Raw genomic sequence first — 26,148 nt, 5'->3', positions numbered from 1 at the left:
TCCGCAGTGATACAGTGCAGGTTTTAATGCGCAGTGCTGAGTTTTAATAGACTGTTAAACTACAGCATTACGCATTAGCAGGCTTTGGCGCAATTGCAAAAATATCGAAGCTGCGCTCTGGGGAAGGCACTATTTACTTTAATGGAGAGATGCTGCAATAGACTGAAAATCTCTGCAGAGGAAGTGAAGGGAAAGGCAGGAGGAGAAGGGGGAGATGGAGAGAGGACCACGGGGACTGTGACCTGGGCTGGAGCAAGCCCTCTTATTCCCTTACAGAGTCTGGGAGCACAAGTCCTGGCCAGCTTGAAACCAGCCCAGGCGCAGGTGCCTTCAGGCTCCATGTTGCTGAAAGATTTTTGCCAAGCTGTGAGCTTCAAGGTCACTTGGCACTTTCAGGTCCATCTTCCTGGCCTCAAGGTTGGAGTGACTTTGAGGCCTGTGGTCATTTGTCTTAGTTTATTAGGGACCGGAGCTTTCACTTTTCATGGCAGGAATGACAGAAGCACAGGGTAGGTGATGCTCTTCTTGTAAACGTTGTTTTGCTCCAAGATTTGCTCCCAAGCATCCCCAGCACACGTATGCAAGTACATGCACACACGCACAAGTGCGTCCGCACACACCAACATTTTAGCTTGGCCACAAAAAAAGGAACTCCAGGAATAAAGAAGTTTCCAGAGTCTGTTCCGTTGTCATTTCAGAGGAGGCTGGGCTGGGTCTCTCCACAGGAGAACACGAGCAGATTCCTGATCAGCTGTGATGCCAGGGACGGATTTAGTAGCTCGAGGACCCCGGACCCCATCCAGCTATTATGCAATTAAAACTCTGGGCAAGTTGCTTTCCACCTGTATTACTCTGCAACAGAAATAAACCTTGAAAACAGAGAGCCATCCCAGCCTTACCCAGATGAGAGCTGTGAACAGCATTTCCCCTAAAACTGCCCACCTCATACAACTTTGCCTTTTGTGCCTTCCTGCTGTATGGCAACATTTAAAAACCAAATTGCAAATTCTAAGAAGAGGCTACTACTGCCTTCCCAGGATATGCTCCCCCGAACGCACTCATTCTGCAAGCCCAGGCCCACAGGAAGCCTGGAGGAGGCAGGAAGAAATGGAAAAACAAGGGAAAGAAGCCCCAAGTCAGTAGTACAACTCTCCCTTCTGCCTAAATTCTTTACTCATTCAGCCTTGGAAGTTACTGCTTCCTCACTCACTCAATGATGTTTTATTCTAGGTGGGCAGACAAGAATGTTCATTCATTCATGCTCTCTTCCATGTATTATTATGAGGAAGGATGAATGGCTTTGTTTTTCTTTTTTAAAATGGAGGCCTGTGGATAGCATGTGCAAGCCACTGTCCACCGGGCAGAATTTGCCTCCTGTACCAACACCTGTCTTCTCACCTTTATAGCTTCATCCCTCTGGGGCTTGAAAGCTCACATATAAAAAGGGTGCTCATAGACTGCATCTTTATAAACCTTAAAAAAATACATTATAAAAATAACATGCCTGTGGTTCAGCACTTTTTCCCCAATAGCACAGGTATAAAATGTAAAGAAAATGTCTTCTTCATCTCCCTTAACCCTAGTCTCACTCCTCAAAGGGAGTCACCATGAGCAGTTTCAGTTTTTAGTGCTTTTGATAGCTATTATCATTTTAAATGATATGTCTTCTTTATTTCAACTCAAGAATCCATCTAACAGTTCCCTAGGGTGAAAGGAGATAGAAATATTCCTCTCTACCTTGGTTGTGCCTCCACTTCTTAAATTGGCTCAACATCTTAAGTAACACCTTAGAGGTCAATTGTCTTCTTAGCAACAATTAGTTATGAGTGAACAGCCCTGACCAGCGTGGCTCAATTGATTGGGCATCACCCCCCAAAATGAAAGGTCACTGCAGCCGATAGGTGTTTTTCTCTTACATTGTTGTTTCCCCTCCTCTCTTTCTGCCTCCCTTCCCCTCTCTCTCTCAAAATAAATAATTAAAATTTTTTTTTCAATGAGTGAGCTAGAACACTTAGGCTGGTTCTGGGAGGGGCTAACAAGGAAGGCTAGAGAGGAAGGGGGAACTCCAGGAGGGATGAAGGAAGGAGCTGCTCCCTCTACCTGACCCCCCATTAGATACAGCATTACAGGCACGGGAAGAACAAAGCCTTGATGGGCAAAGTGAGGACTTGCTCTAAGAGGCTCAGGTATCTCATATTTGTCTTCGTTCATTCAAAAAACATTCATGCCTGTAACAAATAGTTCATTACATTTTCTGTTAGATTGCATTAATGGCCCAATTCTTCACCCCTCCCTCTGTTCCCCTGGACATGTAACTTTGCAACATCCTTCTGTTCTGTAGGCAGAATGAAATTCCCATCCCTGGGCTTATCCGTGCATCTTTCTCCATTGACCAATGTGATATTAGTAGACAAAGTGCAGGCATACTGGTCTAGCTTCCTCTTGTGCTTCCCCCATCACCATGAGAAGGATGAGCCCAGGCTAGACATGGAGCAGAGCTGTCCTGGCTAAGTTGCCCCAGCCAAAGTGTAGCAGCAGAGTCAGCCCAGTGGAGATCAGTCTGGCCCAGCCTAGATCAGCTAGACTCTGCACACCCATGGAAAACAGATGTTGACGGTGGTAGGCCATTGCCATTTTATAATTTTTGTTACATCACAATTTTGTGGTGATAATAACTAATATACACCCATATGATCTTCCGGGAACAGTTCAGAACACTGGCAATGGCAATAGGGAATAAAACTGAGCTAAAACTCTCATGGAGCTTACATGCCAAATAAAAACATCACAGATTACAGTAGTCCCTCTCTATAGCACGCTTCACTTATCACAGCCTCACTGTATTTTGGAATTTTTAAAAATATTACCTTAATTATTTATCACGGATTTTTCACTATATCGTGGGATTTTGCGGTACTGTATACATATATTGTTAAAGTTATGCAGGTTTAAGAGCGTAGAATAAATGTAAGGTTCCTACTTCATGGGGGGGGGGGGTCTAGAATGTAATACCCACGATAAGTGAGGGAATACTGTACACACTCAACCCTCCTAACCCTATGTATCAGTCCCACTTTTGAGATGAGGAAACTGAGGCTCAAAAAGGCTTTTCACTTGTAATTTGTTAATGATAACAATCCAGTAAGTGCCAGAGCTGGGTCTTAAATTTGTGTCTTCTGACTACAAGTGCTGTACTCTTTCCACTACTCCATAGCAACCTCTACCTCTGCTAAAGTCAACACCTCCCATTGGAGTTACAAAGGGATCTGGCTGGGGTGGAGAGACAGATGGGAACTGTAAGCCTGACCCAAAACAGACTGCTCCGTTATCGACCCAATGAGAAACAGCGCTCATTTTTTACCCCCTGAAATTGTTCCTCCTTTCAATTAAACCAATCGCTGTTTACAAGTATTTAGCATGATTCTAGAAATTACATTTTGAAATTATGCGAACAGAGAGAGAAGGCAGCCCACACAGTGAGTGATTTCCTGTGGGTAATTGGCCCCTGTTTCTGGCTCCAACAATGCCTTCTCTTTTAGAGCATAATTAGTGATTTCAAAGGAAGCTGTTAGAAATGGCCTAAGTCTCCGAAGAAAGGCTTTCCTAGCTCCTAACATTAGGAGGTCTGCTCCAATGCATGCTGACAAATTTTTCTTTTTGTTTTTCTCCTTTTTATAATGACCTCCCAAGCTATTTTTCAAAGGTCGGAAGAGCTGTGCTATATAGAGCTCTTCCAGATGAGAGAAATCCCAGATTCCCATCAGAAGTTTAAATGAAATAAAAGCTTATTTCTCTCTCCTATAAGAAAATATTTGTGTAGTCATGGGCTGCTGTGTTCAGCAAAGACCAGGCTACTTCTGTTCTTCATCCTCAAGGTCACCTCATGAGCCAAAATGGCTGCTGGAGATTCAGTCATTACATCCACATTCAAGCACCAGGAAGGAGGAAGGGCTGGCTCCTCCCAGCTGAGTCTGTTCCTTTTAGATAGATCTGCCTGAAGTTCGACAAAACAATTCTATTCACATCTCACTGGCCAGACCAGAAGCATGTGGCCATTTCTAGCTGCAGGAGAGGTTGCTATCAGTGCAGCTAAATATAGGATTTTGTTACTAAAGAGGGAGAAAAGGATGGATATTGGGGCAGGAAACTAGGTCTGCCTCAAAAGCAACAGTGGAGAAATGTGGACATGTAACCTGAATGGCAGCATAGTTTGGTGGGTATGAAATTAATATTACAACTAAAGAGATCTGGTGAACTTGTCAGCATCATGGTAGGAGCTTGAGGTGTAAAAGGGCTTTACCTCTGCCCGTTCTCTTCCGAAGTGTTACCCGTGATTCAAGTGAAGACATTGAGAGCGCTCTACCTCTGCTGGTAGCACAAACCGGAAAGGTTAGGTACCATGTCGGATAATAGAATCCAGAGACTCTGGAAAGACGGGCTGGGCAGGAAATAACCAGAAAATATTTAACGGCGGGGAAAAAAAAAAAAGTAAAATTCAGTAATTAGATCTAAAAAACTGAACCACACAAGTGCAGGCTAAAAGAGACATGGCTTTGTTGAAGATCTAATCTCGGTATGGGAAGACTGAGATGTGGCTATTAAAAGCTATAACTGGGTCTGGCCTTTGACAGGAAGGAAAACAAAGCTAATATTTATAGAACACCTACAGTATGCCACGCCCTGTAATGGGCCCTTATAATGATTCTTGAAGGTGTTGCTATCCCCTGAATCATGGAGAGACCAAGCAATGGCCCAGTTTCACCCAATTAGAAAGGGCAAAGCTCTGTTCTTTGCTCTCTGCACAGATATAGCCCCTCGAGCGTAGGACTGGAAGGTCTGAGAAGCCTTCTTGTTTTCTGCTGGCCCTGCCTGAAATTACCTTTGTAGGGACTGCTCCACAGGGAAGACTTTAACTGGCTTAGAGAACACTTTAGCCAGGTAGTGTTAACAGCAATTAGTTCATCTGATTAAGCAATTAGCAGTCTTTGTCACTTAGCAGAGATCAGGGGCCCAGAGGAACCAAAGAATAACAGATAAGATATGAAGAGGAAAGTGGGAGGGAGGCACCCCCGGGTATAGCACAGAGACTTGCCCAGAGAATCCTTGAAGAGGAGAGAGGTGGTAGAGGTGGAATGTGGAGTGGCTCCGAAGAGCCTTAGTGCCTCAGCAACATCCCTGAGACAGATAAGGAAATTGAGGCACAGGAATGAATAAGAGTTTTCCAACTGGTGGGTTCCAACTAGCCAGGTCAATGGAGCTCAGCTCTGACTGCACATCAAAATAACCTGGGAACTCAAACAGGCCTGTGCTGAGGCCAGACTTCAGGGCCCCAGCCTTGGCATATGCAAAAGCTCCCAGGTGATTCTAATGTGAAAAACGGTGGGTGGGTCTAATGTGAAGACCATTGCTCAGGCAGGATGTGCATCTCCATCACAGAGTTTGCTGCGTTTATGACTTTGGGGATGAAAGCACTTCCGCATTAAAGGTTGAGAGTCCCAGGAGAGTGAAGGGTCACAAATCCTGGAGCCATTCAATCTAGCCTCTTCATTCCTCCCAGGACAGAGATCGAATTCCCTTTTATTCTGTGCTCATTTCTGGCTTCCCCAGCTCCATTTCTGCCTAGAACACCACACTCCTCCATGAGCTCTCTTCATTCAGGTGGGTCTGAAATATCTACTCTTGCATGACATGACTTGTTCCCCAATTTCAAGAATGAGAGGCTTTCCCTGCTTCTCTTACTTTGCATAATTATGCAACATATTCAGTGCATTTACTCTTTGCTTTTGTAAACTATCCTAGATTTTACACCTGTGTGAAGCAAATCATAGACATTGGCTAGATATAGGACTGTCGGGTTTTACCCCCAAAGATTCTAACTCCAAAGGTCCAGGTGGGTTCAGGAATCTGTATCACTAAACACACTGCCCACTTTAGCTAGTTTGCCTCTTGGCTTATACACTAGGTATAAAATATCAATGAGGAAACCTTCTTAGAGCAATGGTACATGTATGTTCTGGCTGTGGGAGCGGTGGGGGGCAGTGTTTAAGTGTGTTACACAGGAATCACCAAGCATTTAATTTCTGCTCCAAAAGGAGGGGAAGTTGAGGATATTAATTCTGATTTTATATCCCTAATAGAAAGTAACTCTTTCCACCAAAAGAAAAACAAACAAACAAAACAAAACATATAAAATTCTCCTTTTATCTTCAAGGTGTGAGAATGCTGATTGCAGCAGATGAGTAATAAGAGAATACAGACACAGAGCAAAGAAGAGAGAGGGAGGAAAACAGTGGGCAACCTTCCTTTTGTAGGATCTTAGAAAGACTAACATGTTTTTTAATTGAATTTATTGCAGTTACATTAGTTAAAAATTTTTTATAGGTTTAAGGTATACAGTTCTATGATATGTCACCTATAGGATGTTGTATTGTGTGTTCAACTTTTGAATAAATTAATTGATGGAGAATGTGAGCTGAACCTAAAGATTTCTTGCAAATGCAATAAGAAAGAGATCCTCCAACTTCGGTCTCTACGAGATCATAGTATCATAGGGCATATGAAAGATATGGTATACCTAGTGGCATGTAAGTAAAATATATATTTCTAAAATGGTCTCACTCTAGAATGTGGGCTCAGTGATTCTCTTTTTGTCTTTGTGTAAAATCTCAAGATTTTAAAAAAGGGCCTCAGGCACTGATTATGAATATGCAGATTAAGGAATCCACCTCACTAATATGTGGGAGAGCAGTATGTATGGTACAGAGGGCTGTAGCTGCTGTGTGGAGCTGGGACCGAAACACGGGCCCATAAGCCTTGACCAGCTGGCAAACACGCCCCACATACCATACTGCCAGACCTACACTCCAGGGGGGTTTAGAAGTAGAATAGGAATCCAATGGACTCTTTGAAGCTAATGAAGCCGGCTTGCTCTGTGTAGCCCCAAATTCTTATCAGTAGAATGTGAAAACAAAATGTTTAAGTAAAAAGAGACATCTAGAGTTTTATGATTGCCTTGGCGCCTCACAGTCTTGCTACCGATCTCCCTGTGCTGATTTATGTTCCCCTTTGTTATTTCTCCCAACCATTTGGTGGAGGTCTGCATGCTTCGTGCGTTTCTGCATGTAGCAAACTCAATAAAAACCCTGACTGAGAGAAAGAGTGATCAGTGATCTCCTGTGAGAGACACTCACCCTTCTCTCTCCTCAGGCAATTCGTTTCTGAGTGAGTTCTTTCATCCATGCCGAGGGATCTGCGGGGCAGGTTTCCCTCGCGCTATTGCACTCGGGTATAGGGAAGTGGCAGTCCTTCCAGACCTTGTTCACAGCATGGCTTGTTTTATATGTGCCTGCTACACAAGAGGTGCATGAAGCCGATGTTTCATCTGCAAATCGATAAAGTGCATTGAATGGCACTTGGCCACTGTGTTGTCCATGTGTTTCTGCCAAGGGTATCTTCTTAAACTGAAGGTTCCTTGAAGGCAGGAACGATGTTCAGCTGGGGCTTCTCTCTGGTCCTGCATCATCTGGACAGTGCTTGGGATTAGAAAATGCTGTCTCAGCGGGAGGCACCTGTCTATGCCTGGAACTCTAGTAGCCCTTCTCCACTCCACTCAGCTCTCTGCTGTGGGTAGTAATCTTCCTCCTCTCCACCCAAAATGCTTTATGAGAAACAGAAGATTAAAACAGATACAGCCATGGGGGGCAGGGCAAGAAAGCCCAGGGCTAGAATTGGATTGACCTGCCTTCCTTTTGGTCTCCCCTGTTTCTCTCAGAGTTGAATCTTGGCTAATCATTGCTCTGGGAAGATTCTGATCAAGAGTAGTTATGTTCAGAGGCACAAGTAACCAAACAGACATTTTGCCTGTTGCATATAGACACCCAAAGGAAATCTGAGGTGGAAAGGGAGGCCCAGGAGACAGATCCCTAAAGGGCTGGGGCCTGCTTCAGCTGGGATTTGAATTCTTGATGTGGGGGAGCGGGGAAGGAGTGGTGGTGGTAGATGATATTCCTAAAGTTAAGTGCTAAGTGTGCTGATTTCTATGCGCTAAGCTGACTTTTGTGACCAGAGCCCCATGGAAAGCAATCACCACTGTAAAGCTGACATTTCTCAAGCTGAGAGCAGCCCCGTGAGTTCCTGTTCAAGTACTTAGATTTGCTCAGAAGTTCTCTATCACAGGGAGATGTAACTGCAGAGGAATGATGTCTCTGTGTGTATTGACATGAAAGAAGGTCCATGTTACATTATTAAATTTAAAAAAAAGAACTGTATCCCATAGTGTAATCCTATGTTATCTTTATTATAAACTACAAAACAATGTGTATTTGTGAAAATTTATGCATGTGAGTTCACAGACATACATTTCCTATGGGCCAAGGTTCTGGAGAAATACATATTTATCTATTAAATTTATCTATGTATTTATACATTACATTTATCTCCCTGTGATCCCGGGGAGTCACTTTTAAAATCACTTTTCAGTGTATTGTCAAATTTTTCAACCTCTATATAGTACTTCTGTAATTCTTAGAAAAGAAAACCCTCCTGAGAGTTGTGTCCACCCAACCCAGTTGTAATATGGTTTCTATAAATGCTGTCTCTACCCAGTTTTGGGGGCCTGGCTGGAGGCTGGTGAGCTCTCCTTCTTGATCAGCCAATTAATTCTACGCCCCCCACCACCTCCTTCATGGGGCTGTCACACTCCAGGCCACTATGCACTTGCCCTAGTCTCCCCAGGGCCAGAGCCCCAGAGCCTGGCAAAATGATTCAGACTCACCAATCCTAACTCTTCTTGCCCTGCCTCACATGTAGTTTCCTCCAGAAATCCCAAAAAGGCTCTGGCGCACAGATCTGCTTTCTCCTTCTGTCTTGTGACTGACCGGGTCCTTCCCCCAGGGGCCCTGCATGGCGCACTGTGTCCTTCCCCAGGGAAGAGTGAGAATAACAAACTGTAAAACTCTTCCAGCTTCTCCCTCTTGATCTGCATCTGGCCTCACCACGTCTCACCCAAGGTAATGCAGTTAAAACACTAGTGAAACAGGCTTAGCGGTGCTTTCAAGGAACACCGCATGGGTGGATGCCCCGTGCTCAGAGAATTAACTCCTGACCTGCCCCAATTTTATCTGCCTTTGCCTGGCACCTGCCCTTGGCTCCCACACTACTGACCTCTGCACAGGTTCAGGTGCCTCTCTCCCCCAGGGCCTGTGCACCATGCGCCTGCAGCTCCATTTCCCGGCTCTGACTTGGCCGCTCCCACCCGACTCAGCAACTCAGTGGAGTCACCACTGGCTGACAAACAGCTGTCTGGCCCAGCTCCCCTCACATGTAGCCCAGTGTCAAAGGGCAGGTCCTCTAGCAAACATGACCAGACACAAAGCAAAGCTCTGAGGCTCTTAGACCTGGAGTGGGCTGAAGTTGGGGTCTGAGGGCAGGCCGATGGCTAGTCAGGAGTTTGGAAACTGGGAAACGAGCAGTCACCGGTGGGCTCTCCACTGCTAATCCCACAAGCAGAAACAGTAGGAGTACACGTGGCTCCTGGAGCTGACGGAAGCGGGCTGTCAGGGGCCAGGGGGCCACACTGAGGTTCACAAGAGAAGCAGGGGCAGTGGGATGGGTTGACAGAGAGCAACCAGCACTCCCAGAAGAGGCAGCACCGGTCATCAAGAGTGACTTCAAAAGGCCTGCGTTTGAATTTAGTTCTGATTCTGCGCTGGCTGCATACATGTAGGCACTCTAACCTGTTACGCCCTCATGTCTGCATCTGTAAAGCTAGACATACTGAGACCACACATGCCCACCTCACAGATGCCAGTAGGGCTCCGTGGCCATGTCTCCACATAACTGAGATCTGGAAGGTAGGAAAACCACAGGTAAAAGAACAACAAAGAGGCTTCTTGGGGACACCTTGATCCAGAAGCAGAAGCTTCTTACATACGTGTCTCTGCTCTGGCCCTTGAAGGCCCTTTGAGCAGAAGGACTCAGGATGTGGCGGAAGCTGGCCAGAGGTGGGGAGAACCTGAGATGGTCCTGATACTTGGTTGGGCATCATTTCTGTTCCCTTCATCTCTCCTCCTGTTGCAATTCTGGCCTCCACAGGCCCTCAAATTCTCTGCCCTGCCCCCAAACATCCCCCGCATGCCCTCCATACATACCAACCTTCCTCTCACCTCGTTAGGACTGCTGAGTTAATATCAACATGCCTGTGTCCAAAATATTGAGCCAAGGTGTGAGATCCCAAGGCTACCTCTGCAACCCCCTCTTGTTCACCAATTCCTCGGCAGTCTCTAACAATTTCCCTTATGGGCAGACATGGTGTTTCCTTGTTGCGTGCTACTTTCGCACAACTGGAACTTGTAGACAAGAAAAATACAGCTGTTATGCAGTACTAATTGGGCTTTTATGTCGCTTCACAGGCAGGTGGCTGGCTGTGGAGTGCCTTCCACCTCCTTGTCATGGCCTGCGTGCTGGGACCTCTATTCATTGTATGCATCGTGTATCTTGGAATTTTCCAGGATGTGGTGGAGAGTCATGTCGCTTGCTCTCAGAATTATGCAAAAAGCTTTTCTTTCTTTCTTCAGCAAGAAATCATAGGCCCTTCAGAACACTTTTGACTCAGGCAGAGACATGAGGTGAATTTTCCACAAAAGGCAGAAGGAATAAATTGACATTGGCTTCATTAACTAGCCCTCCCAAAAGGGCTGGGAGCTCCCTGCTTCAAGCCAAGTGTGAGAGCCAGTCTGAGACAGCGAGCCTTTAAAAACTCACAGTGGACCTCCATTCCATTGTGTATTGGCTGAGAGAGCTGCCATCATTAGTAGCCTATTTTTTTCAATTAAAATAATTAAACCGGTGTAAGTGTTCAGGAGAGAGCTGGAATTGGCAGCCTGGGAGAGTGGAGCCCTCTTTTTGTCAGCAGTGTGGTCCAGGAGGAACTGAAGCTGTGCAGATACTTTGGGACCAGCCCTTGCTTTGGCCTTGACCTCCTGCTAAGGGGGAGGCGGGTCTATGCCTTGAGTCCTGCCATTGGGAACACCAGGAAGGTGCTCTGTGCTATTTTCAGGTCTCAGGGTCCTTTCTCAGCAGACGCTCCCAATGATTGGCCTCCAGGTCTATCACACAACCGCTGTAGCTGCAAGGTCAGCCTGTGGGTGTTAAGTGATCCTACTCATTTCCTGTCTTAATTATTTTAATTCAGGATGTAGTAGAAGGAGCGAAGGGGAGGAGGAGGGAACATGCAGCAGACTAGAGTACTGGAGGAGAGGACTTTCTGGGATGATGGCAAAGCTTGGCAGCTTCTAAAGGGAGGAACTCCTAACCCCTGCCAGGTGACTTCCAGCTTCCACCACTCAGGGGGTTAGTCTTTCTTCCCCAGAAGTAGGCTCTAAGGGGCCACTTTTGCCCTGCGGGTGTCCGGCAGGTCCTCCTCTCCCCACCACATCCACCCACATTCCACTGTGGCAGTGCTGCGCTTTTGTCCTACAGACTTCATTAACAGGGACAGAAACCAGTCTCATTACTCACGCCTAGCTTGGTGACATCAACCTGTCATCAGATGTTCAGAGTCCTGACTGGGGCCACTTCTGTCTCTGTCCTCTGTTTGAATTGCCCACCCTTTTGGATACTAAGGTTTGAAGAACCTTATGGGGATGACCTCAAATCCTCTTGTACCTCTTCTTATACTCTCTTTGATGGCACTGTGGGATCTTGTCCAGAGAATGCCCCTAAACAAGACCCCTACGTTCTCGGGGCAGAGCTCAGGACCAGACTCTGCCCTCCTCATGCCATGACCCACAGTTTCATTCAACCCTTTATTCTACCTGTACCCCAAGAGACATCATCTTAGACTTCCAGCCATCTATTCCCACCCACAGGGCCTCCAAGCATGACCTGTCCCGTGGACTCTTGCCTCTCCTTGATATCGTTAGTCTAAAGAAGGCCAGACTTCTTGAAAAAGTTTTTCATGTACCAACTAAACAAAGAATGGAAAGGAAATTTAAATGTTTCTCTCCTCTATCTTCCCATCCCACCCTTAGAGCAAAGATTTTCATTCTTGTAATAGTAACCACCACAAGTATAAATAATATGCTTATTTATTTGTTTCTGGGTTCCAGGCTCCAGCTGCTTCTGTTGCTCCCAGCTTGGGGTAACTCTTCCACCGCAGAAAGTTGTGAAGGCTTGAGGTGTTGCTTCATCTGTCCTTGCATGTAAATCTCTTTTCTTACAGCCCCTCTTCACCTCCAAGTGCCCCTCTTTGGTGCACTGTGTCTTTGAAACCAGTGGGAGTTTATGATGTGAGAGTTCACGTGACAGTGGGCCTTGGTGCTGACTGGTCAGGGCAGAAGCAGAACCAGCGTCTCGCCTCTGGTAGCCACTCAGGACATGAGCTAAAGGAGAGGAACAGACTGTAGAGCGCAGCTAGCATTCCTCTGCAATTGTTCATTCTGCTGCTGTCTCTTGGGCCTGGACAGTACTGGGCTAGCCGGGAGCAGGGGTCTGCAGTCTGTGTTTAAAAAGCAGGTCCAGCTCCACCTCCATGGGCTTCTGAGCAGACTGGCTGACCTCCCAGCCCTTCCTGGTCTCAGCCCAGCCAAGGGCTACAGGTGCCTCACAAGCGCAGAGGACCAGGAGAAAGTGTGCAAACCTGGGTGCCAGATGCGAGGAAAGCGTGTCTGCCTGAGTCTCCTCATGCACCTGCTCATGGACTGCACCAACCTGCTACCTTCCTCTTCCATTGCCCTTTAAATCCATGGCCCTCCTATCCCATCCTCAAGTCTGCATAGTGACTGTCATCTATCGTCCCCACAGGCAACTTCTCACTGACTGTTTTCCTAAGACCTCAGCTTGAATATGCTAACCGCTCCTCCATGTAAACTCCTGCTGTCCCATAGGGTAGTCACCAGCCCCCTGCGTGGCTATTTAAATTTAAATAAATACGAACTAAATAAAATGTAGTGTTCACGGGCCACTGTTGCCACGTTGGACAGAGAGAAATCAAACAGTCCTATTGCAGGAAATTCCAATCTAGGCTTTCTACCCTGAGAGCTCTCTTAGTTCCAGACTCCCCTCCCACCACATTCCCATCCCTTTATAATGCACACACACACACAAATACACACACGCACAACAACACAATCTGGTTTTCTCCAAACTTCCTCCCTAGTTGAAGCTCTAGTCATCACTACATAAGGAAAGTCTGGTCAAAGATTTTCCCTGCACCAAAGGACTGCCTCTCCTCCTCTAATCAGAATTGTACCTCGCTGCTGGAAGGCTGAAGCATTGAAGGGATTTCTCTTTTTCTTTTGGTGGGGCGGGCAGGGGAGCAGAGAGAGCAAGCTAGCTTCTCCCACAGGGACAGCAAGCCAATGGCCAAGGAAGAATCCAAGGGTTGACTTGGATGAGCAGTCTAGAAGATTCTGTTTACAGACACTGATGAGCAGAGTGCGCTAGTTAGAACCAGGTTCTTGGGAAAAGTGTGAAGGACCATATCTAAGGATTTGCAGACTGGGTAAGATGGGAGTGAACAGAGAGGTCATTGGTCCCAGCTCTCTCGTTTGAAGAGAACTCTGAACAGGTTAAACCAGCTGTGAAGTTCATGCTGAAAGGTCTCAAATCTGTGTAATGCCAGAATGTGGTCAAGAGATTGACCCAGGAATGGGATACAAGTAAATTGAAGAAAGAGGAAAAATATAAAGGCCTCACTAATGAAGTAAGCACATTCTAGCAAACGTTTACTCTAGAATAGACTTATTTCAAATAAATCTCATTATCCTTTTGACTTTCAGCACGAAAGTGGAAAAGTGACCCTTAACAATGCAGCAAGAGTTGAAATATATAAGTGTATGTATGCATTTTAACTAGGAAAAAATCCAATAACTTTTTTATTAAACACTAACAATAATACTCATGTTGAAAACAACACATTCTTCTACTCAAAATGAAAGCAGTGATGGGCCCATGGTAAGCAATCGATAAGTACTTGTTGATTGATTGAAAATAAATCACAAAATAAAAATACAAATTAGGAGTGTGTGCCTCTGCTGCCCAGACTAATGAGCTGTTTACTTCACTGGTGACAGCTTCTCCTTAAGGGCTGTTAGTACAAAATGATGCTTCTTGAGCCTGGGCATGTGCTCATCAGTGTTAGAGATTAGTCTGTATCTTAAGTGGTGGCAGCTACAGAGGCAAGATGGCAGGCCCAAAACTTCAGTTCTTTTCATTTTATAGTGGATTTTGGTTTAATTCACCAGCCCTTTGAACGAAGATTTCTATGACTGGCATTTCAGTGAGTTGAGAAGAGCAGAATACTTGGGGCAAATATGTGTTTAGGGACAAAGAAAGGGCCCTTCTGGATTAGGAATTTCAAATCAAATAGTCTTGTCTAGAAGCAGGAGCTGTGAATACTAGTACTGAATGTAGCTTGTGCATGATGATCATATTGGCAATAATAGCAGCTATTGTAATGGACATTTATTGTGTTTGCTTCCAAGAGTCAATTTCTCCTTCTTCAGATTGAAAGTGATTGTGTAGATTGCCTTGGGGGGGGGGGTGATGTTTCTCTTCCCAAAGCAAGTGTTAAAGTGAAGGCTTTAGTAGCCATAACAAAAAGACTCCAAAATATATTGTCTCAAACAAAACAGAAGGTTATTTCTCTCTCACATAACAGTACTGAACAGAGCCAGTAGACCAGCTCTGCTCCACACAGTCATCTGGGGATCTAGGCTAGTGGGGCAGCTCTGCCATCCTCAATGCATGGTTTCTAAGGTTACCTTAGTCTTTGTCGTTCCCCTTCAGCAGGAGGCAGAGGAAGCATGGAGGAGTACCAGCCCTGTAAGTAGCCACTTGGAGTTATATTCCATTGGTGCATACTTGGTCACCTGATTACACTTTGCTGCAAGGGAGGCTGGGACTTGTAGTTTCTATCCAGGCCCCATGTGTTCCAACCATACTCTAGTGACAAGGTGAGCACATGATGTAAGCTAAGGACATTCTCTCTCAAACAGTCTCCCTAAAAAATTGATTCTTGAGCAAATGGCAAAAAACTGAAAATGGCTGGGACTGATTCATCACAGCGGCAGCATCCTGGAGAAGCACTCTATTGATTTCTTCCACCTAGATCCAGAACTACTGTGGCTGTAAGTACTATCGCTGCTTAAGCTAACCAGAGTTAGTGTTCATCACTTGCAAGAAAGATCCAGCTCATATAGTTACCTCTTAGTAACTACTTACAGCTTAACTCAATACTAGATTTCTTATGTATGTACTGTGTGCCAGACAATGTTCTACGCACTAGGATACCTCCGTGAGCAAAACAGATACCTTCCTTCACAGCCACCCCTTCTGAGTTCCAGCTAACAAAACTCCTGGTTTGCAGGGCTCCGTTCTCTTGGTTTCTTTGGTGCAGGTCTTGCTAAGACTCCAACTTGGATGGACCCAGCAATTTCCTCACAAGGAGGATATGCCTTGAGGAGATGATCAGTGCCACTTTGCTTTCCTTGGGCATTCTCACCTTTATTTTGCTTTGTTTTTATGTTTGCAACATGTAAATTAGTTGCCAGTGCATCTTGCAAGTAGGTTATGCCAGGGCAGGGAGTTGACTCCCAATCTGCAGCTCTGACAACTCCACTAGCTATAGGTAACTTTGGTGACAAGTTGGAATTTGCATACTAGCGGGCATCACTGTAGGGCTTGGCCATGAACCCAAATGAGAATTCCATCTCTCTCCAGGTGATTATTACGCACACTCAACACTAACAAGCTCATGCAAAAACAAATGCCTTCATTAAGGTCCGTCTTACTTCATTGTCATGCAAATAGCCGGAATCAAGGAATCAAGGAGTCTAAAAAGTGCTAGGGAGGTGACAGGAGAACATCTTAAATAAGTGACAAGTCAATGTTCAGGGCATCCCTTGATTAATTGGGAGCTATAGCAAAATACTACAGGCTTCAGCCAGTGGTAACTTACTGACAACGAATTATCTCTGAACACCCTCCAGTCATGTAAGAAACTCCCTCTTGCTACTTCTGTCAGTTCTTCATGGTTTTTGTTTTTGTTTTTACTTCCTGCTTTTGCTTGGGGAGTGGAAGTGGGGACTGAAGAAGAGGAGGGGCTTGGAAGGAGATATTAGCTGCAACTATTCAAGCCTGCATGTGGGCGGCTGGGCTGTGTGGGAGTCGCTGGACCTGTGTACTTATCTCATAATAGCAGCCTAACCAGTTTCAACCCTAAAGATACGTGACGGAAAGATGGCATGAATAATTCAGTGAGCACGAGGTCCTGAACCCACATTTTCTCTCATAAAGGGGAAAGCCGGGAAGTTTCAGGCCTATCAGAGCTAAATCTCTCTCTTACAGAGCTTTGTTACTAAGTGCTGTGTAGGTGTGGGAAGCCTTATTACCATGTAATTTTGTTGGGAGTCGACTTCCAAGTACCTGCTTTACTTTATATTCACATACACAAAAAAGATCAAAATGCATTTTATTTCCTAACAATAGCCAATTTGACTCTAATTATTGTAAAATACAAAATTTTAAGGCATAGAGCCCAAATGACTCCCCACATTTCCCCCCTCTGTACGTGACTATCTTATTTATTACCTTCCCCATAATGAACTTTGAGATAAACAACAGTAAAAGTAATTTTTTTTGACAATGCTGAACCTTTGAATAGAGGAAATCACACAGTTGAACACAGAGCGCAGTCCTGTGTGGTAAGTGGTATCCATGGCAACCAATAGATTTTTATGCTAAGTCTGGCCTTTAAAAACATTTCACGTTTACCACTGAGAAAAAGATGGCCTTGATTTAAAAATGATACAACAAGTACCTCGAATGGGCATGCTTTCTGCTCTGAGCTGTACACACAATTAAGAGGCAATCTCCTCGGTGCCAAATCACCTCAATAGTATCTGTGTCATCCTGAGCAGCATCACGGTCAGCCCCAACACGAGAAGGAGGTCGGGCGTTTTGTATTCTGCTTCAGGGACCAAGGCAGTTTGTTTTTCGCTTGTTCTCCTTGTATTTAACACCAGGAGTAAAAAGGAGGGAGTAAAAATAGCACGTTGGCCTTGCATCTTAGTCTGTGATCATGGTGACAGTGAAAATATTATGGCCTGCTTATCTTGGGAGCAGCTCCTATCACACCCGCTTATTATAACTTGAAATAACGGAGGGAGAAATACCTACCATACCAGCTTCAGGCTGAGCACTCTAGATTAATGTCTGCTCCCATTTAGAAAGTTGGGTCCCAAAAATGGAATGCAGTTGTGGTAAAGAGAGGATGTTGCCCTAATGATGCACTTGAATGGAACAAGAAAGGGCAAGCCCCTTTCTTCTTGAAAAAGAAAAACAAGATGTGCTCAATGATGCATCAAAGGAAGGAAACACAATTAATAACTTCGAGAGGAGTTTGTTTTGCTGAGCTGTTTGCAAGTGCTTTGATAAGCTTTCTTAAGATGGCATTTCTATTTCCTTTTGCAAGAGGGGTTGTCCTTTATTCTTCAAAATGGGGTTATCTTGGCCATGTCAAGACTTAGAGAGACACAGTGAAACCTTGATATGCCTCCTCTGAAGGTATTTTTAGCTTGGAGTGCTTTTGCAGTTGACTGGTATTATGGGCTGAATTGTGTCCCCCTCAAAATCCACATGTTGAAGCCCTAATCCTCTGGGACTTCAGAATGTGACTTTATTTGGAGATAGGTCCTTTAAAGAAATGATTAAGTTAAAATCGGGTTGTTAGTGTGGGCCTTAATCCAATCTGACTGGTGTCCTTCTATGAAGAGGAAACGTGGGCACAGAGAGAAGACCAGGTGAGCACACAGAGAGAAGGTGCTCATTGGGAACCCAAGCAGAAGGGCCTCAGAAGAAACCAAACCTGCTAACACCTTGATCTTGGACTTCCAGCCTCTAAGACTATGGGAAAATTAATTTCTGCTGTGTACGATACCCAGGCTGTGGTACTTTCTGATGGCAGCCCTGGCAAGCGAGCATAACTGGGCTGGGCGTCAGGTGTGCTTTCACAAAAAGGACACCTTCTCAGAAGGTGTGTTAAGCAGTACACTGGGGAAGGTGGTTAGGGTTGAAGAAAGCAGCAGCAGCAAATGATGCTTTTTATTGTGTGTGGAGGTTGTATTGCATAAATACCCCTCCTGCCTCCTCTGACTCACCCATCCATATTTATCAGTAGCAAACAGAACAGTTTTGTGACACCTCACTATTGACTTTAATGAATTGAGGATAATTTCTGAGTCATCATCATTTTATAAGGACAAATGCTTACACTTCCTTCATACCGCCGAATACCTGAGCAGTGACGTAGGCCCATGCCAGAAAGGAATGTTGGGGAGGGAGAAGGCTGTACTTTGTTCCTGACATTCATTAGCTTTGTTTGACATCTAGGTCTCGGGCCCAGGACCACATATCAGCCACCTGCCCAAAGGCATGGGCCATTCATCTTTCTGAGATAATTTTCTTCTTTCAGTCTACAGAGAGCTCTGGGCTATCTTTGGTTGGGGAAAGTATGTTGACTGCTTCATGCACTGAAACATAAATCACTCTCTCTAGGTCTTGTTAACTTTTACTTATAAACTCTTTTAATGTAGAAATGTCAGGACCTGGTGAAAATAATGGGTGGTGACAGGTTTAGGATTAAAATCTCACATAGTTAGGATAGTAATTTGGGTTATAAATTGTTTATAAAGAGCTAAGGCATGAGCTATGAGCTTCATATGATTACTCCAAATGGACACCAATGAGGCAGCTGGGACAAGTATATGCTAGTAATTCATCTTAATTATTTGTCATCAAAGCCATCATAATAAGAGATATCTTTCATTTTTATTAAAATGACCCTTGGTACTCTCTAAAGGGTCTTGTCTGAAAAGCACATTTGAGTCTTCTAGGGTTTGGGACTTTATGTTTCCAGCAAGGAGGACTGAATCAGAAAAATATACCAATGGATATAAAAATTTAGCTCGTCTCCAATTACAGATGCATCCATAATTCTCTCAGATGACATTTGCTGCAGGGCCAGGACATCAGTGGGTTCATCATTTCTCTCAAAACTTCTTTTCTCAGGACTAAGTGGACAGGGATAGTTATTTACTTACAGGGAGATGATAGTTGGAAGAAGAACTAGAACCTAGAAGAGGCATGGATTGTGCAGTGCGAAAGTTCAGTGGGTAGGCAAGGCAAACAGTAACTATCTCCAGCCATAGAGAAACAAACAGTTTCCTCAGGAGGCTAAAAAGAATGAATGGCTAGAAAGGAAAAGAAATTTGAATAGGAATCTGGTCAAGAACCAGGTTGAACAGTGGGTGGGGAGAGAGGCACAGACCCACACTCTTTAGAACTCAGGTCTTCGATGATCCTGTCTGTCCCTCCTGACAAGAACTTCTCAGTGCTCGGGGAACACACAGGAGCACCCTAAGAAGTCAAATTGTCAGAATCTTGTATGTAGTTATTCATTCAACAAACAGTTATTGAATGCCTGTAGTGTGCCCACACTATTCCAGGGCCTGGGATACTTCTGTAAACACCACCTACAAACACCTGTCTCCTCGTGGGACTTACACATTCCAGGGGGCTCGGGGGCTCCACACCAAGCCTCGTCCATCAAATGGGACCAAGGCTATTTCTGTGGTTTGTTACTTGAGACAAAGGCTACCTGGGAAGAGCAGCTTCAGGCAGCTGGGAAAATACTTGCCTGGCAATGAGATAGAGGGGTTAGCTCCCTCAGAGTCAACATTTCTGGGTGGAGGAGCCTTCTCGCAACTTTGAGAAGCTCTACAATTCAACGGCAGTTCGCTAAGACGTTTCTGACTCTTAAACATGTAACTATAGATACAGACAAACTGCATTACAGGGCTTCAGAGAACCATCTGCCAGAGTTTAATTTGCTTCTTAGGACTGAGAGGATGATAAATCATGCCATAACACATATAGGGACATTCTTTCCTCCATATTTGCAGCTTAAAAAGAAAAAAATCAAATGTAGTAGCATCATATTACCTTACCACTCTTTTGTTGGTGAGTTTTTTGCTGAGCACTTCTCAGTGATCGACAGAAACAAAAAGGAAATCTCACTAATATGTGTACAATTAACTAAGGTGATACACTGTATACAAATGTAAGGTAATCACAGGAATTTTTAACAGTTATTTTTCTATTAAATTTATAAGACTATGTCTATGTTGTTCCAAAGAGTCATTAGCAGACTTTCAGATTTAAGAGTTGAAGAATATACACCATGAACATCTAAGGCCCATGGATAGAATTACACAGGACAGATAAGACGTCCTCCCCACTGCATTCAGGAAAGGTACTTAAGGTTATATTTCTAATAATTAAATCCTCCGTTTTACCAGCATTTGTTGAGTACCTATATTGTACCGAGCCAAATTTCCCTCCAAGAGCTCCCAATTTGGTGGAGGATAAACACATGAACATAGAAATTCCATAAAATATGATATACTACTAAGAAGTGTACTTCAAGGTGTGATGGATGGATGAAGGTAGAAGCCCTTAACTCTGCCTGACACGTACTTCCCATAAAAAAGAATGCTTATACTTCCTTAAGGAATTCCCAGCAATTACAAACATCATGTGTAAAAAGTCAGAGAGGAAGGAAAGTGTATAGAACATTCTGGCAAGAGCAAGAACCTCAGCAAGGCTGGAGCCTGTGGCTTCATTTGTATAAGAGAGCGATGAACAATGAAGCTGGAAATATTGACTCAAGGATAGCTCATGGTGTGTCTTTTCAGTTATCCTAGGGGACTTGGACTTGATCTTAAAGATAACGAGCAGCCTTTGGAGGAAAGCTACTTTCTTCTGATTCACCCACACTTGCTCACTTTGTCCTCTCTGAAATAATGGAATTCCAAGATGATGCACTCTGGGCACCACTGCGTTTTTGCATCATTGTGTTTTTGACACAGAGGGAAGCTGGCGAATCTATCCGAGGATCAGGCCTTGTCCTCAGCTTCATAGATTCATGCCTTTAACAGTTTCTTGGGCTTTCCTAGTGATCTGAGAAAGAAGGTACCTTATCAAGTAAAAGAAGTCAAATGAGACATTGGTCCCAAGTTCGACACTTGAAATCTAAAGTTTAGAAAGGGTAGGTCAGTATCTTTCTGATCTCGGAGACCTGAGGTTCTTGCATGTATGGCCCATGGACCCAGGCGATATCTCTTAGGGAAGTCCCTAAACCATATAGGGAGAAACTTACAAGATAAATGTTAGCGGTGAGAAAGGGGGCCCACTACCAACTAATAGAGTCTGTTCCTATATTTCTGTCTGCTTTTTGACACTTTTTTTTTTAAACGCTCACTTGAGGACATTTTTTCATTGCTTTTGGAGAGAGAGGAGAGGAGAGAGGAAAGGAGAGAAAGAAACATCAATGTGAGAGAGAAACATCGATTGGTTGCCACCCTTATGCTTCAGGACCAGAGATTGTCCGCACCCAGATCAGGGATTGAACCCAAAACCTAGATATGTGCCTTGACTGGGAATCAAACCTGCAACCTTTCGGTTATGGGACAATGCTTTAACCAACTGGGCCACACCGATCAGGGCTGCCCTTTGACACTTTTTTTAAAAAGTCACATGAAGAATAATGTCCAGAAAATAGTTTTCTATAGGGGTTGCCCAAACTACTTTCAAATGCGGTGAGATGGCATCTGCCTTATTTAAGAAGCCTGAAAACGAGGAGTAAATGAGTCGATTTTTTGGAGAATTTTGAAACCTTTTCTTTTAATGGCATTCATTTCTTTTATAGTTTGGATGGGATGAAATTTAGGAAATCACACTTCCCTTTCAATGTGGAGAAGATTGGAATCTGTTAACTGGACATGTCCCCTTGGACTCCCATACTTTTACCTCGAGCACCCATCAATTGCTATGAATGCTTTATGTTTTCCTTTAACTGCCATTGCGAATTTCCGCCATGGAGGAAGTCACCTCACACTTCTGTGCAGAGGGAAGGTACCCGTGAATTGAAAAGAGCCCTGTCAATTCTCCCAATTCCATTGTGAGCTCTGACAGTGTCTTGATTTGTAGAGTGGGACAAAGCACTTAACCTTTGTGTCTCCAGAAACAAATGATGAATTCTGTCCCATTTGCACTGTTTATTAACAGATGGAAGTTGCACATGATTAACTGCTTTGCTCCCTCATTTCTTTGACCTTAAGATGCTTGCCTGGTGAGGAGTCGCTATGCAAAAATGTGTAGCATGCAGAGCCTCCAAGAAGGTGAGCAGTCACATGCTCAATGAGGGTAATGACGATGACAAAACACACTTGAGTTCTCAGCAAATGCCAAACTCCCGCCATGTGACACAGGTGGAAGGTGGGCGCATCTAGGGTGGCATGCTGAAGGAAGCTGTGTAAAGAGGAAGAGGAGAGTGAGGGCTTACCGAAGCGGAGCATACCATGCATTACCAATGCACAGCCACCGGTAATAACTACATTGGTTTGAAACCAAACGGCAGGTCAGATCTTTGATGAATTACTAGAGATTAAATCAACTTAATGCTGTTGACACTTGGCCACTAAGCCCAATGGGGATAGTTTGACCTGGTAAAAACACTAATCATCAATATCTTGACAGTTGAGGAGAAAAGCAATGAAGCCATAGAGAGTCTAGCCCTCTGTTTTCCATCTGCTTTATGAATCTGTGTGCCAGGTTGCTCCCAAAGTCTTCTATGTAGCAGCCAAGGACATTTCTTTACCCACCCCCCCCCCCCATGCCTTATAAGATGAACTACAAGTCTCCTCTGTATTTGCATGTATCTCTGAATCCATATATAAAATTATAGGGGAAGATTTAGGATTTCCTGTAAACCAGCGTTTTCTAAAATGTGTTCCATGGAGTACTAGCTCCCTAGATACTCTTCAAATTAGAATTCCTTGATCAAGTAAGTTTAGAAAATGCTTTTAGATATGACCTCCTGCATGCTGGGGAGACTGTGATGAACATGTCATTTGGTGCCTGGACTCTCAGGGGCCATGGCGTGGGGTACGATCAGAGAGGAGGCTGACATGGGTCATGGCAGGTCTTGTAGGAGACTTTGGCTTTTATTCTGATTAGAACAGGCAGTCATTAGAAGATTTTTAAGCAGCTTTTATATAATATGTAGAGAAATATTAAAATCTCTGGGAACTTCTGAGAGGGTGAAATATTTAAAGCTTTGTTTAACCCAGTTATTCCAACTTATTTGACTTCTAATACCTAGTAACACATTGGGTAACACAATTTTGAACCTTTGCCCCCTTTTGATGTTCTTGCTCATTGGGCCCCTCTAACTTGAAGCTGCTGCTCCTGGTACAGGGCTCTCATTGCAGAATTGTTCCAACTTTGAACGTGGCCTCTCCCATGCCTCTCCCCTCTCCTCTCTGTTCACAATGTTGTATGATTGTTACATGAACACATTCATTTCTTCTTTTATTTTAGTTTGGGTAATTTAGCTGCATATAGATCTAGAAAATGTATCCTGGCTCAACTACCATATAAATATATTTCTTGTTGATGTAATAATCATACAGGGCAGGTGAATAAGTGAGCAGGTGTCCATCCATCCTCCACAGTCATTCAGGGACTCAGGCTGATGAAAGCATTGCCATTTTCAATACATGGTTTCCCAGGTTGCCCTGAAACTCATCCTTATTCTGCCCTGACAGGAGAGGAAGAGGCTATGAAGAAGTGAACATACACACATGCATGATGGGGAGGGGGAATTTATGGGCCAGAGCTGGAAGACATCCAACACTTCTCACATTTAGAACTAGAAATAGTCACATGGCTCCCCTGCAATGCAAGGAAGGTAAGAAATGCCGTGCCTGGATGTGCAGCTACCTCCCAATGACATCCTTCACTATGGAAAGGTTGCATGAAGTCTGTTGCACAACTACCTGCTATACACCTACTATACTTACAGCTCTTTGAAGGAAGGATTATAAACTGTCACGCATTCATCTTTGTTCTTTCATAAACATATTATGGTGCTGGCATGAAACAGATGTCCAATAAATGTTGGGTGAAATAAGTACATCAAAAACTTAAATATCTCAACCAGAAGGATGGGAAGAGTTGAAACCACCATCAAGAAAAAAAACAAGGCAGCTGTCCTGGCATTTCAGTTTCAAAAGAGTAAACATTTGCAGAGAAAGTGGTCAAATTTGAAGTTTCATTTCTCTCATGATTTATGTAAAGGAGGCCATAAGCAAAGCAGAGGTGAAGGTAGAAGCAGGGGTGAAATTGTTAGGGGCTTCTCTGCAAGTAAGAAGACTTTTCCCCCATATTTCTTCATTGTGTTTTTGGCCTTGACCCTCACAAAGCAGCCTGAACACTGTCAGACATCTTCTGGGTCATAAATCATACAGAGGCATGGTGGGCACTAAATCAATAGAGTTTCTAATTTTTGAAAAAGTGGGAAGGTGCTTAGGTAACCATGCTGGGGAACGGGAAGGCCGCTGGCAGCTTGCCTTGTTTATCCTGAATCCGATTCATGCTCGGAGGCCTCTCTGCTCGCCGGAAGCCCTCTTGCTCGGATAGCACTGGGGAAAATGCGGAAATCTGCAGTCCTGGGGCACCCCATTTTCCCTGAGTTCTCTCGGCAATAGGAACTGATTGCAGAGAGGTGTTTACAGTGTGGCACATTGGAGCGCTCCCAACCTTTTCTCTTCTGTGGGAGGAAGAAGAGATGGGAACTGGAGCAGAAGGAACATTTATCACCTAGGACCCCTGCCCTCCCAAATACGATGTTCGTACCTCTTCTGAGAAATGAAGCATTTGGGGTGTTTATTTTGCATTAATGTGATTCAGAAGTTTTCAATTCCTAACCCTTAACACCCCCATGATCCGGCTTAAAGCAAAGAACATCGGAACAGAACCACAGCCTGTGCTTCAGTCCTCTAAGGCTCCAGCGGTCCCCAATCACCTTTTTGGCACCGGTTTTGTGGAAGCCAATTGTTCCGTGAAGAGGGGAGGGGGACAGGAACCTCAGGTGGTAATGGGAGCTGGCCACCACTCACCTCCTGCTGTGCAGCCCCATTCCAACAGGCCACAGACCGCTGGTCCATGGCCTGGGGGTTGGGGACCCCTGCTAAGCTTCTCTGCCCACCCTATTTATTATCTCCAGCCAATGACAGCTGGATGCTCCGGGCTTTCTTTACAGGAAAAATGGGGCAAAAATGTGTTTTCAGCAAAAGCAAGGTGGGGAGAGGCCGGGGTCATTTACTACTCAAATACATGGTCCATTGAAGCAATCCAGTAAATTTCAACAGGCTAGATATCAACCCTGCCTTTCATGGACCAGGGAGAGTTAAGTGGGAGAGAGATAAAAAGATATGACATAAATGATCAGAACAATCGAGCTCACTGCTCAATTAGTCACTCAGAGAAGCAGGAGGAGAAGAGAATTGATGGCTGAGGAAAAGTGTCCATTTGCTCTGCAGGAATCCTATTTATTTCAGCGTCTCCCTAAACCCTGCTTGGCTCAGCAGCAGGACTCAGGCTGGTTGTTAATGTTATAGGAGGTCCACCTACCTCACCCCCACCCCTTCTGTTACGTTATAACTTTGCCCAGTTAAACCAAGGCTATCCATCATCTTATGCAAATCGTGCCTCTGTTTTCATGGCAATGGGGGAAAAAACAGCATTACACCTACTACCACTGTTGCAAGTAATTTGGATTTTTTTCATTTTCCCAGTCTACTGTTATAAGCAAAAATCCTTCAAGATCCATTTGGCAACTGCTGAAAACCTACATGAATATATGTTTTCATAGGCTTAACAGTCTATAAGCAAGTTCTGATATTAGTCACTTCTGACAGCCGCTCCTCGCATGACCCTGGAGGGTGTTCTAGGAAATCCAGATCTTGGACAAAATTAGCTGTGCCCCAGAAAATCCACCTGTAGTGGAGAAGGAGCCATTTATTCTTGGAGGAGCTGGTATATGCTAATTACCACTTTCGATTTTTTTTTTTCCCCAATCTGGTCTAAATTAGCCCTACTACTGCCAAGGTCTAGCTACCTAATGAGCACAATTATTTCTGGATTTCAATTAAATTGAATTGAAGAAGTATTTTATTTGTTTTTAGTTGCAATTTTTTTCATTATAAAAGTAATATAGCTGCATTATAGGGAATATGAAAAATATAT

This window comes from Furipterus horrens, unplaced genomic scaffold (assembly GCF_987537825.1).
Source record: "Furipterus horrens unplaced genomic scaffold, mFurHor1.1.pri manual_scaffold_10, whole genome shotgun sequence".
Taxonomy (NCBI): Eukaryota; Metazoa; Chordata; class Mammalia; order Chiroptera; family Furipteridae; genus Furipterus; species Furipterus horrens.
This window is presented reverse-complemented; position numbering follows the sequence as displayed.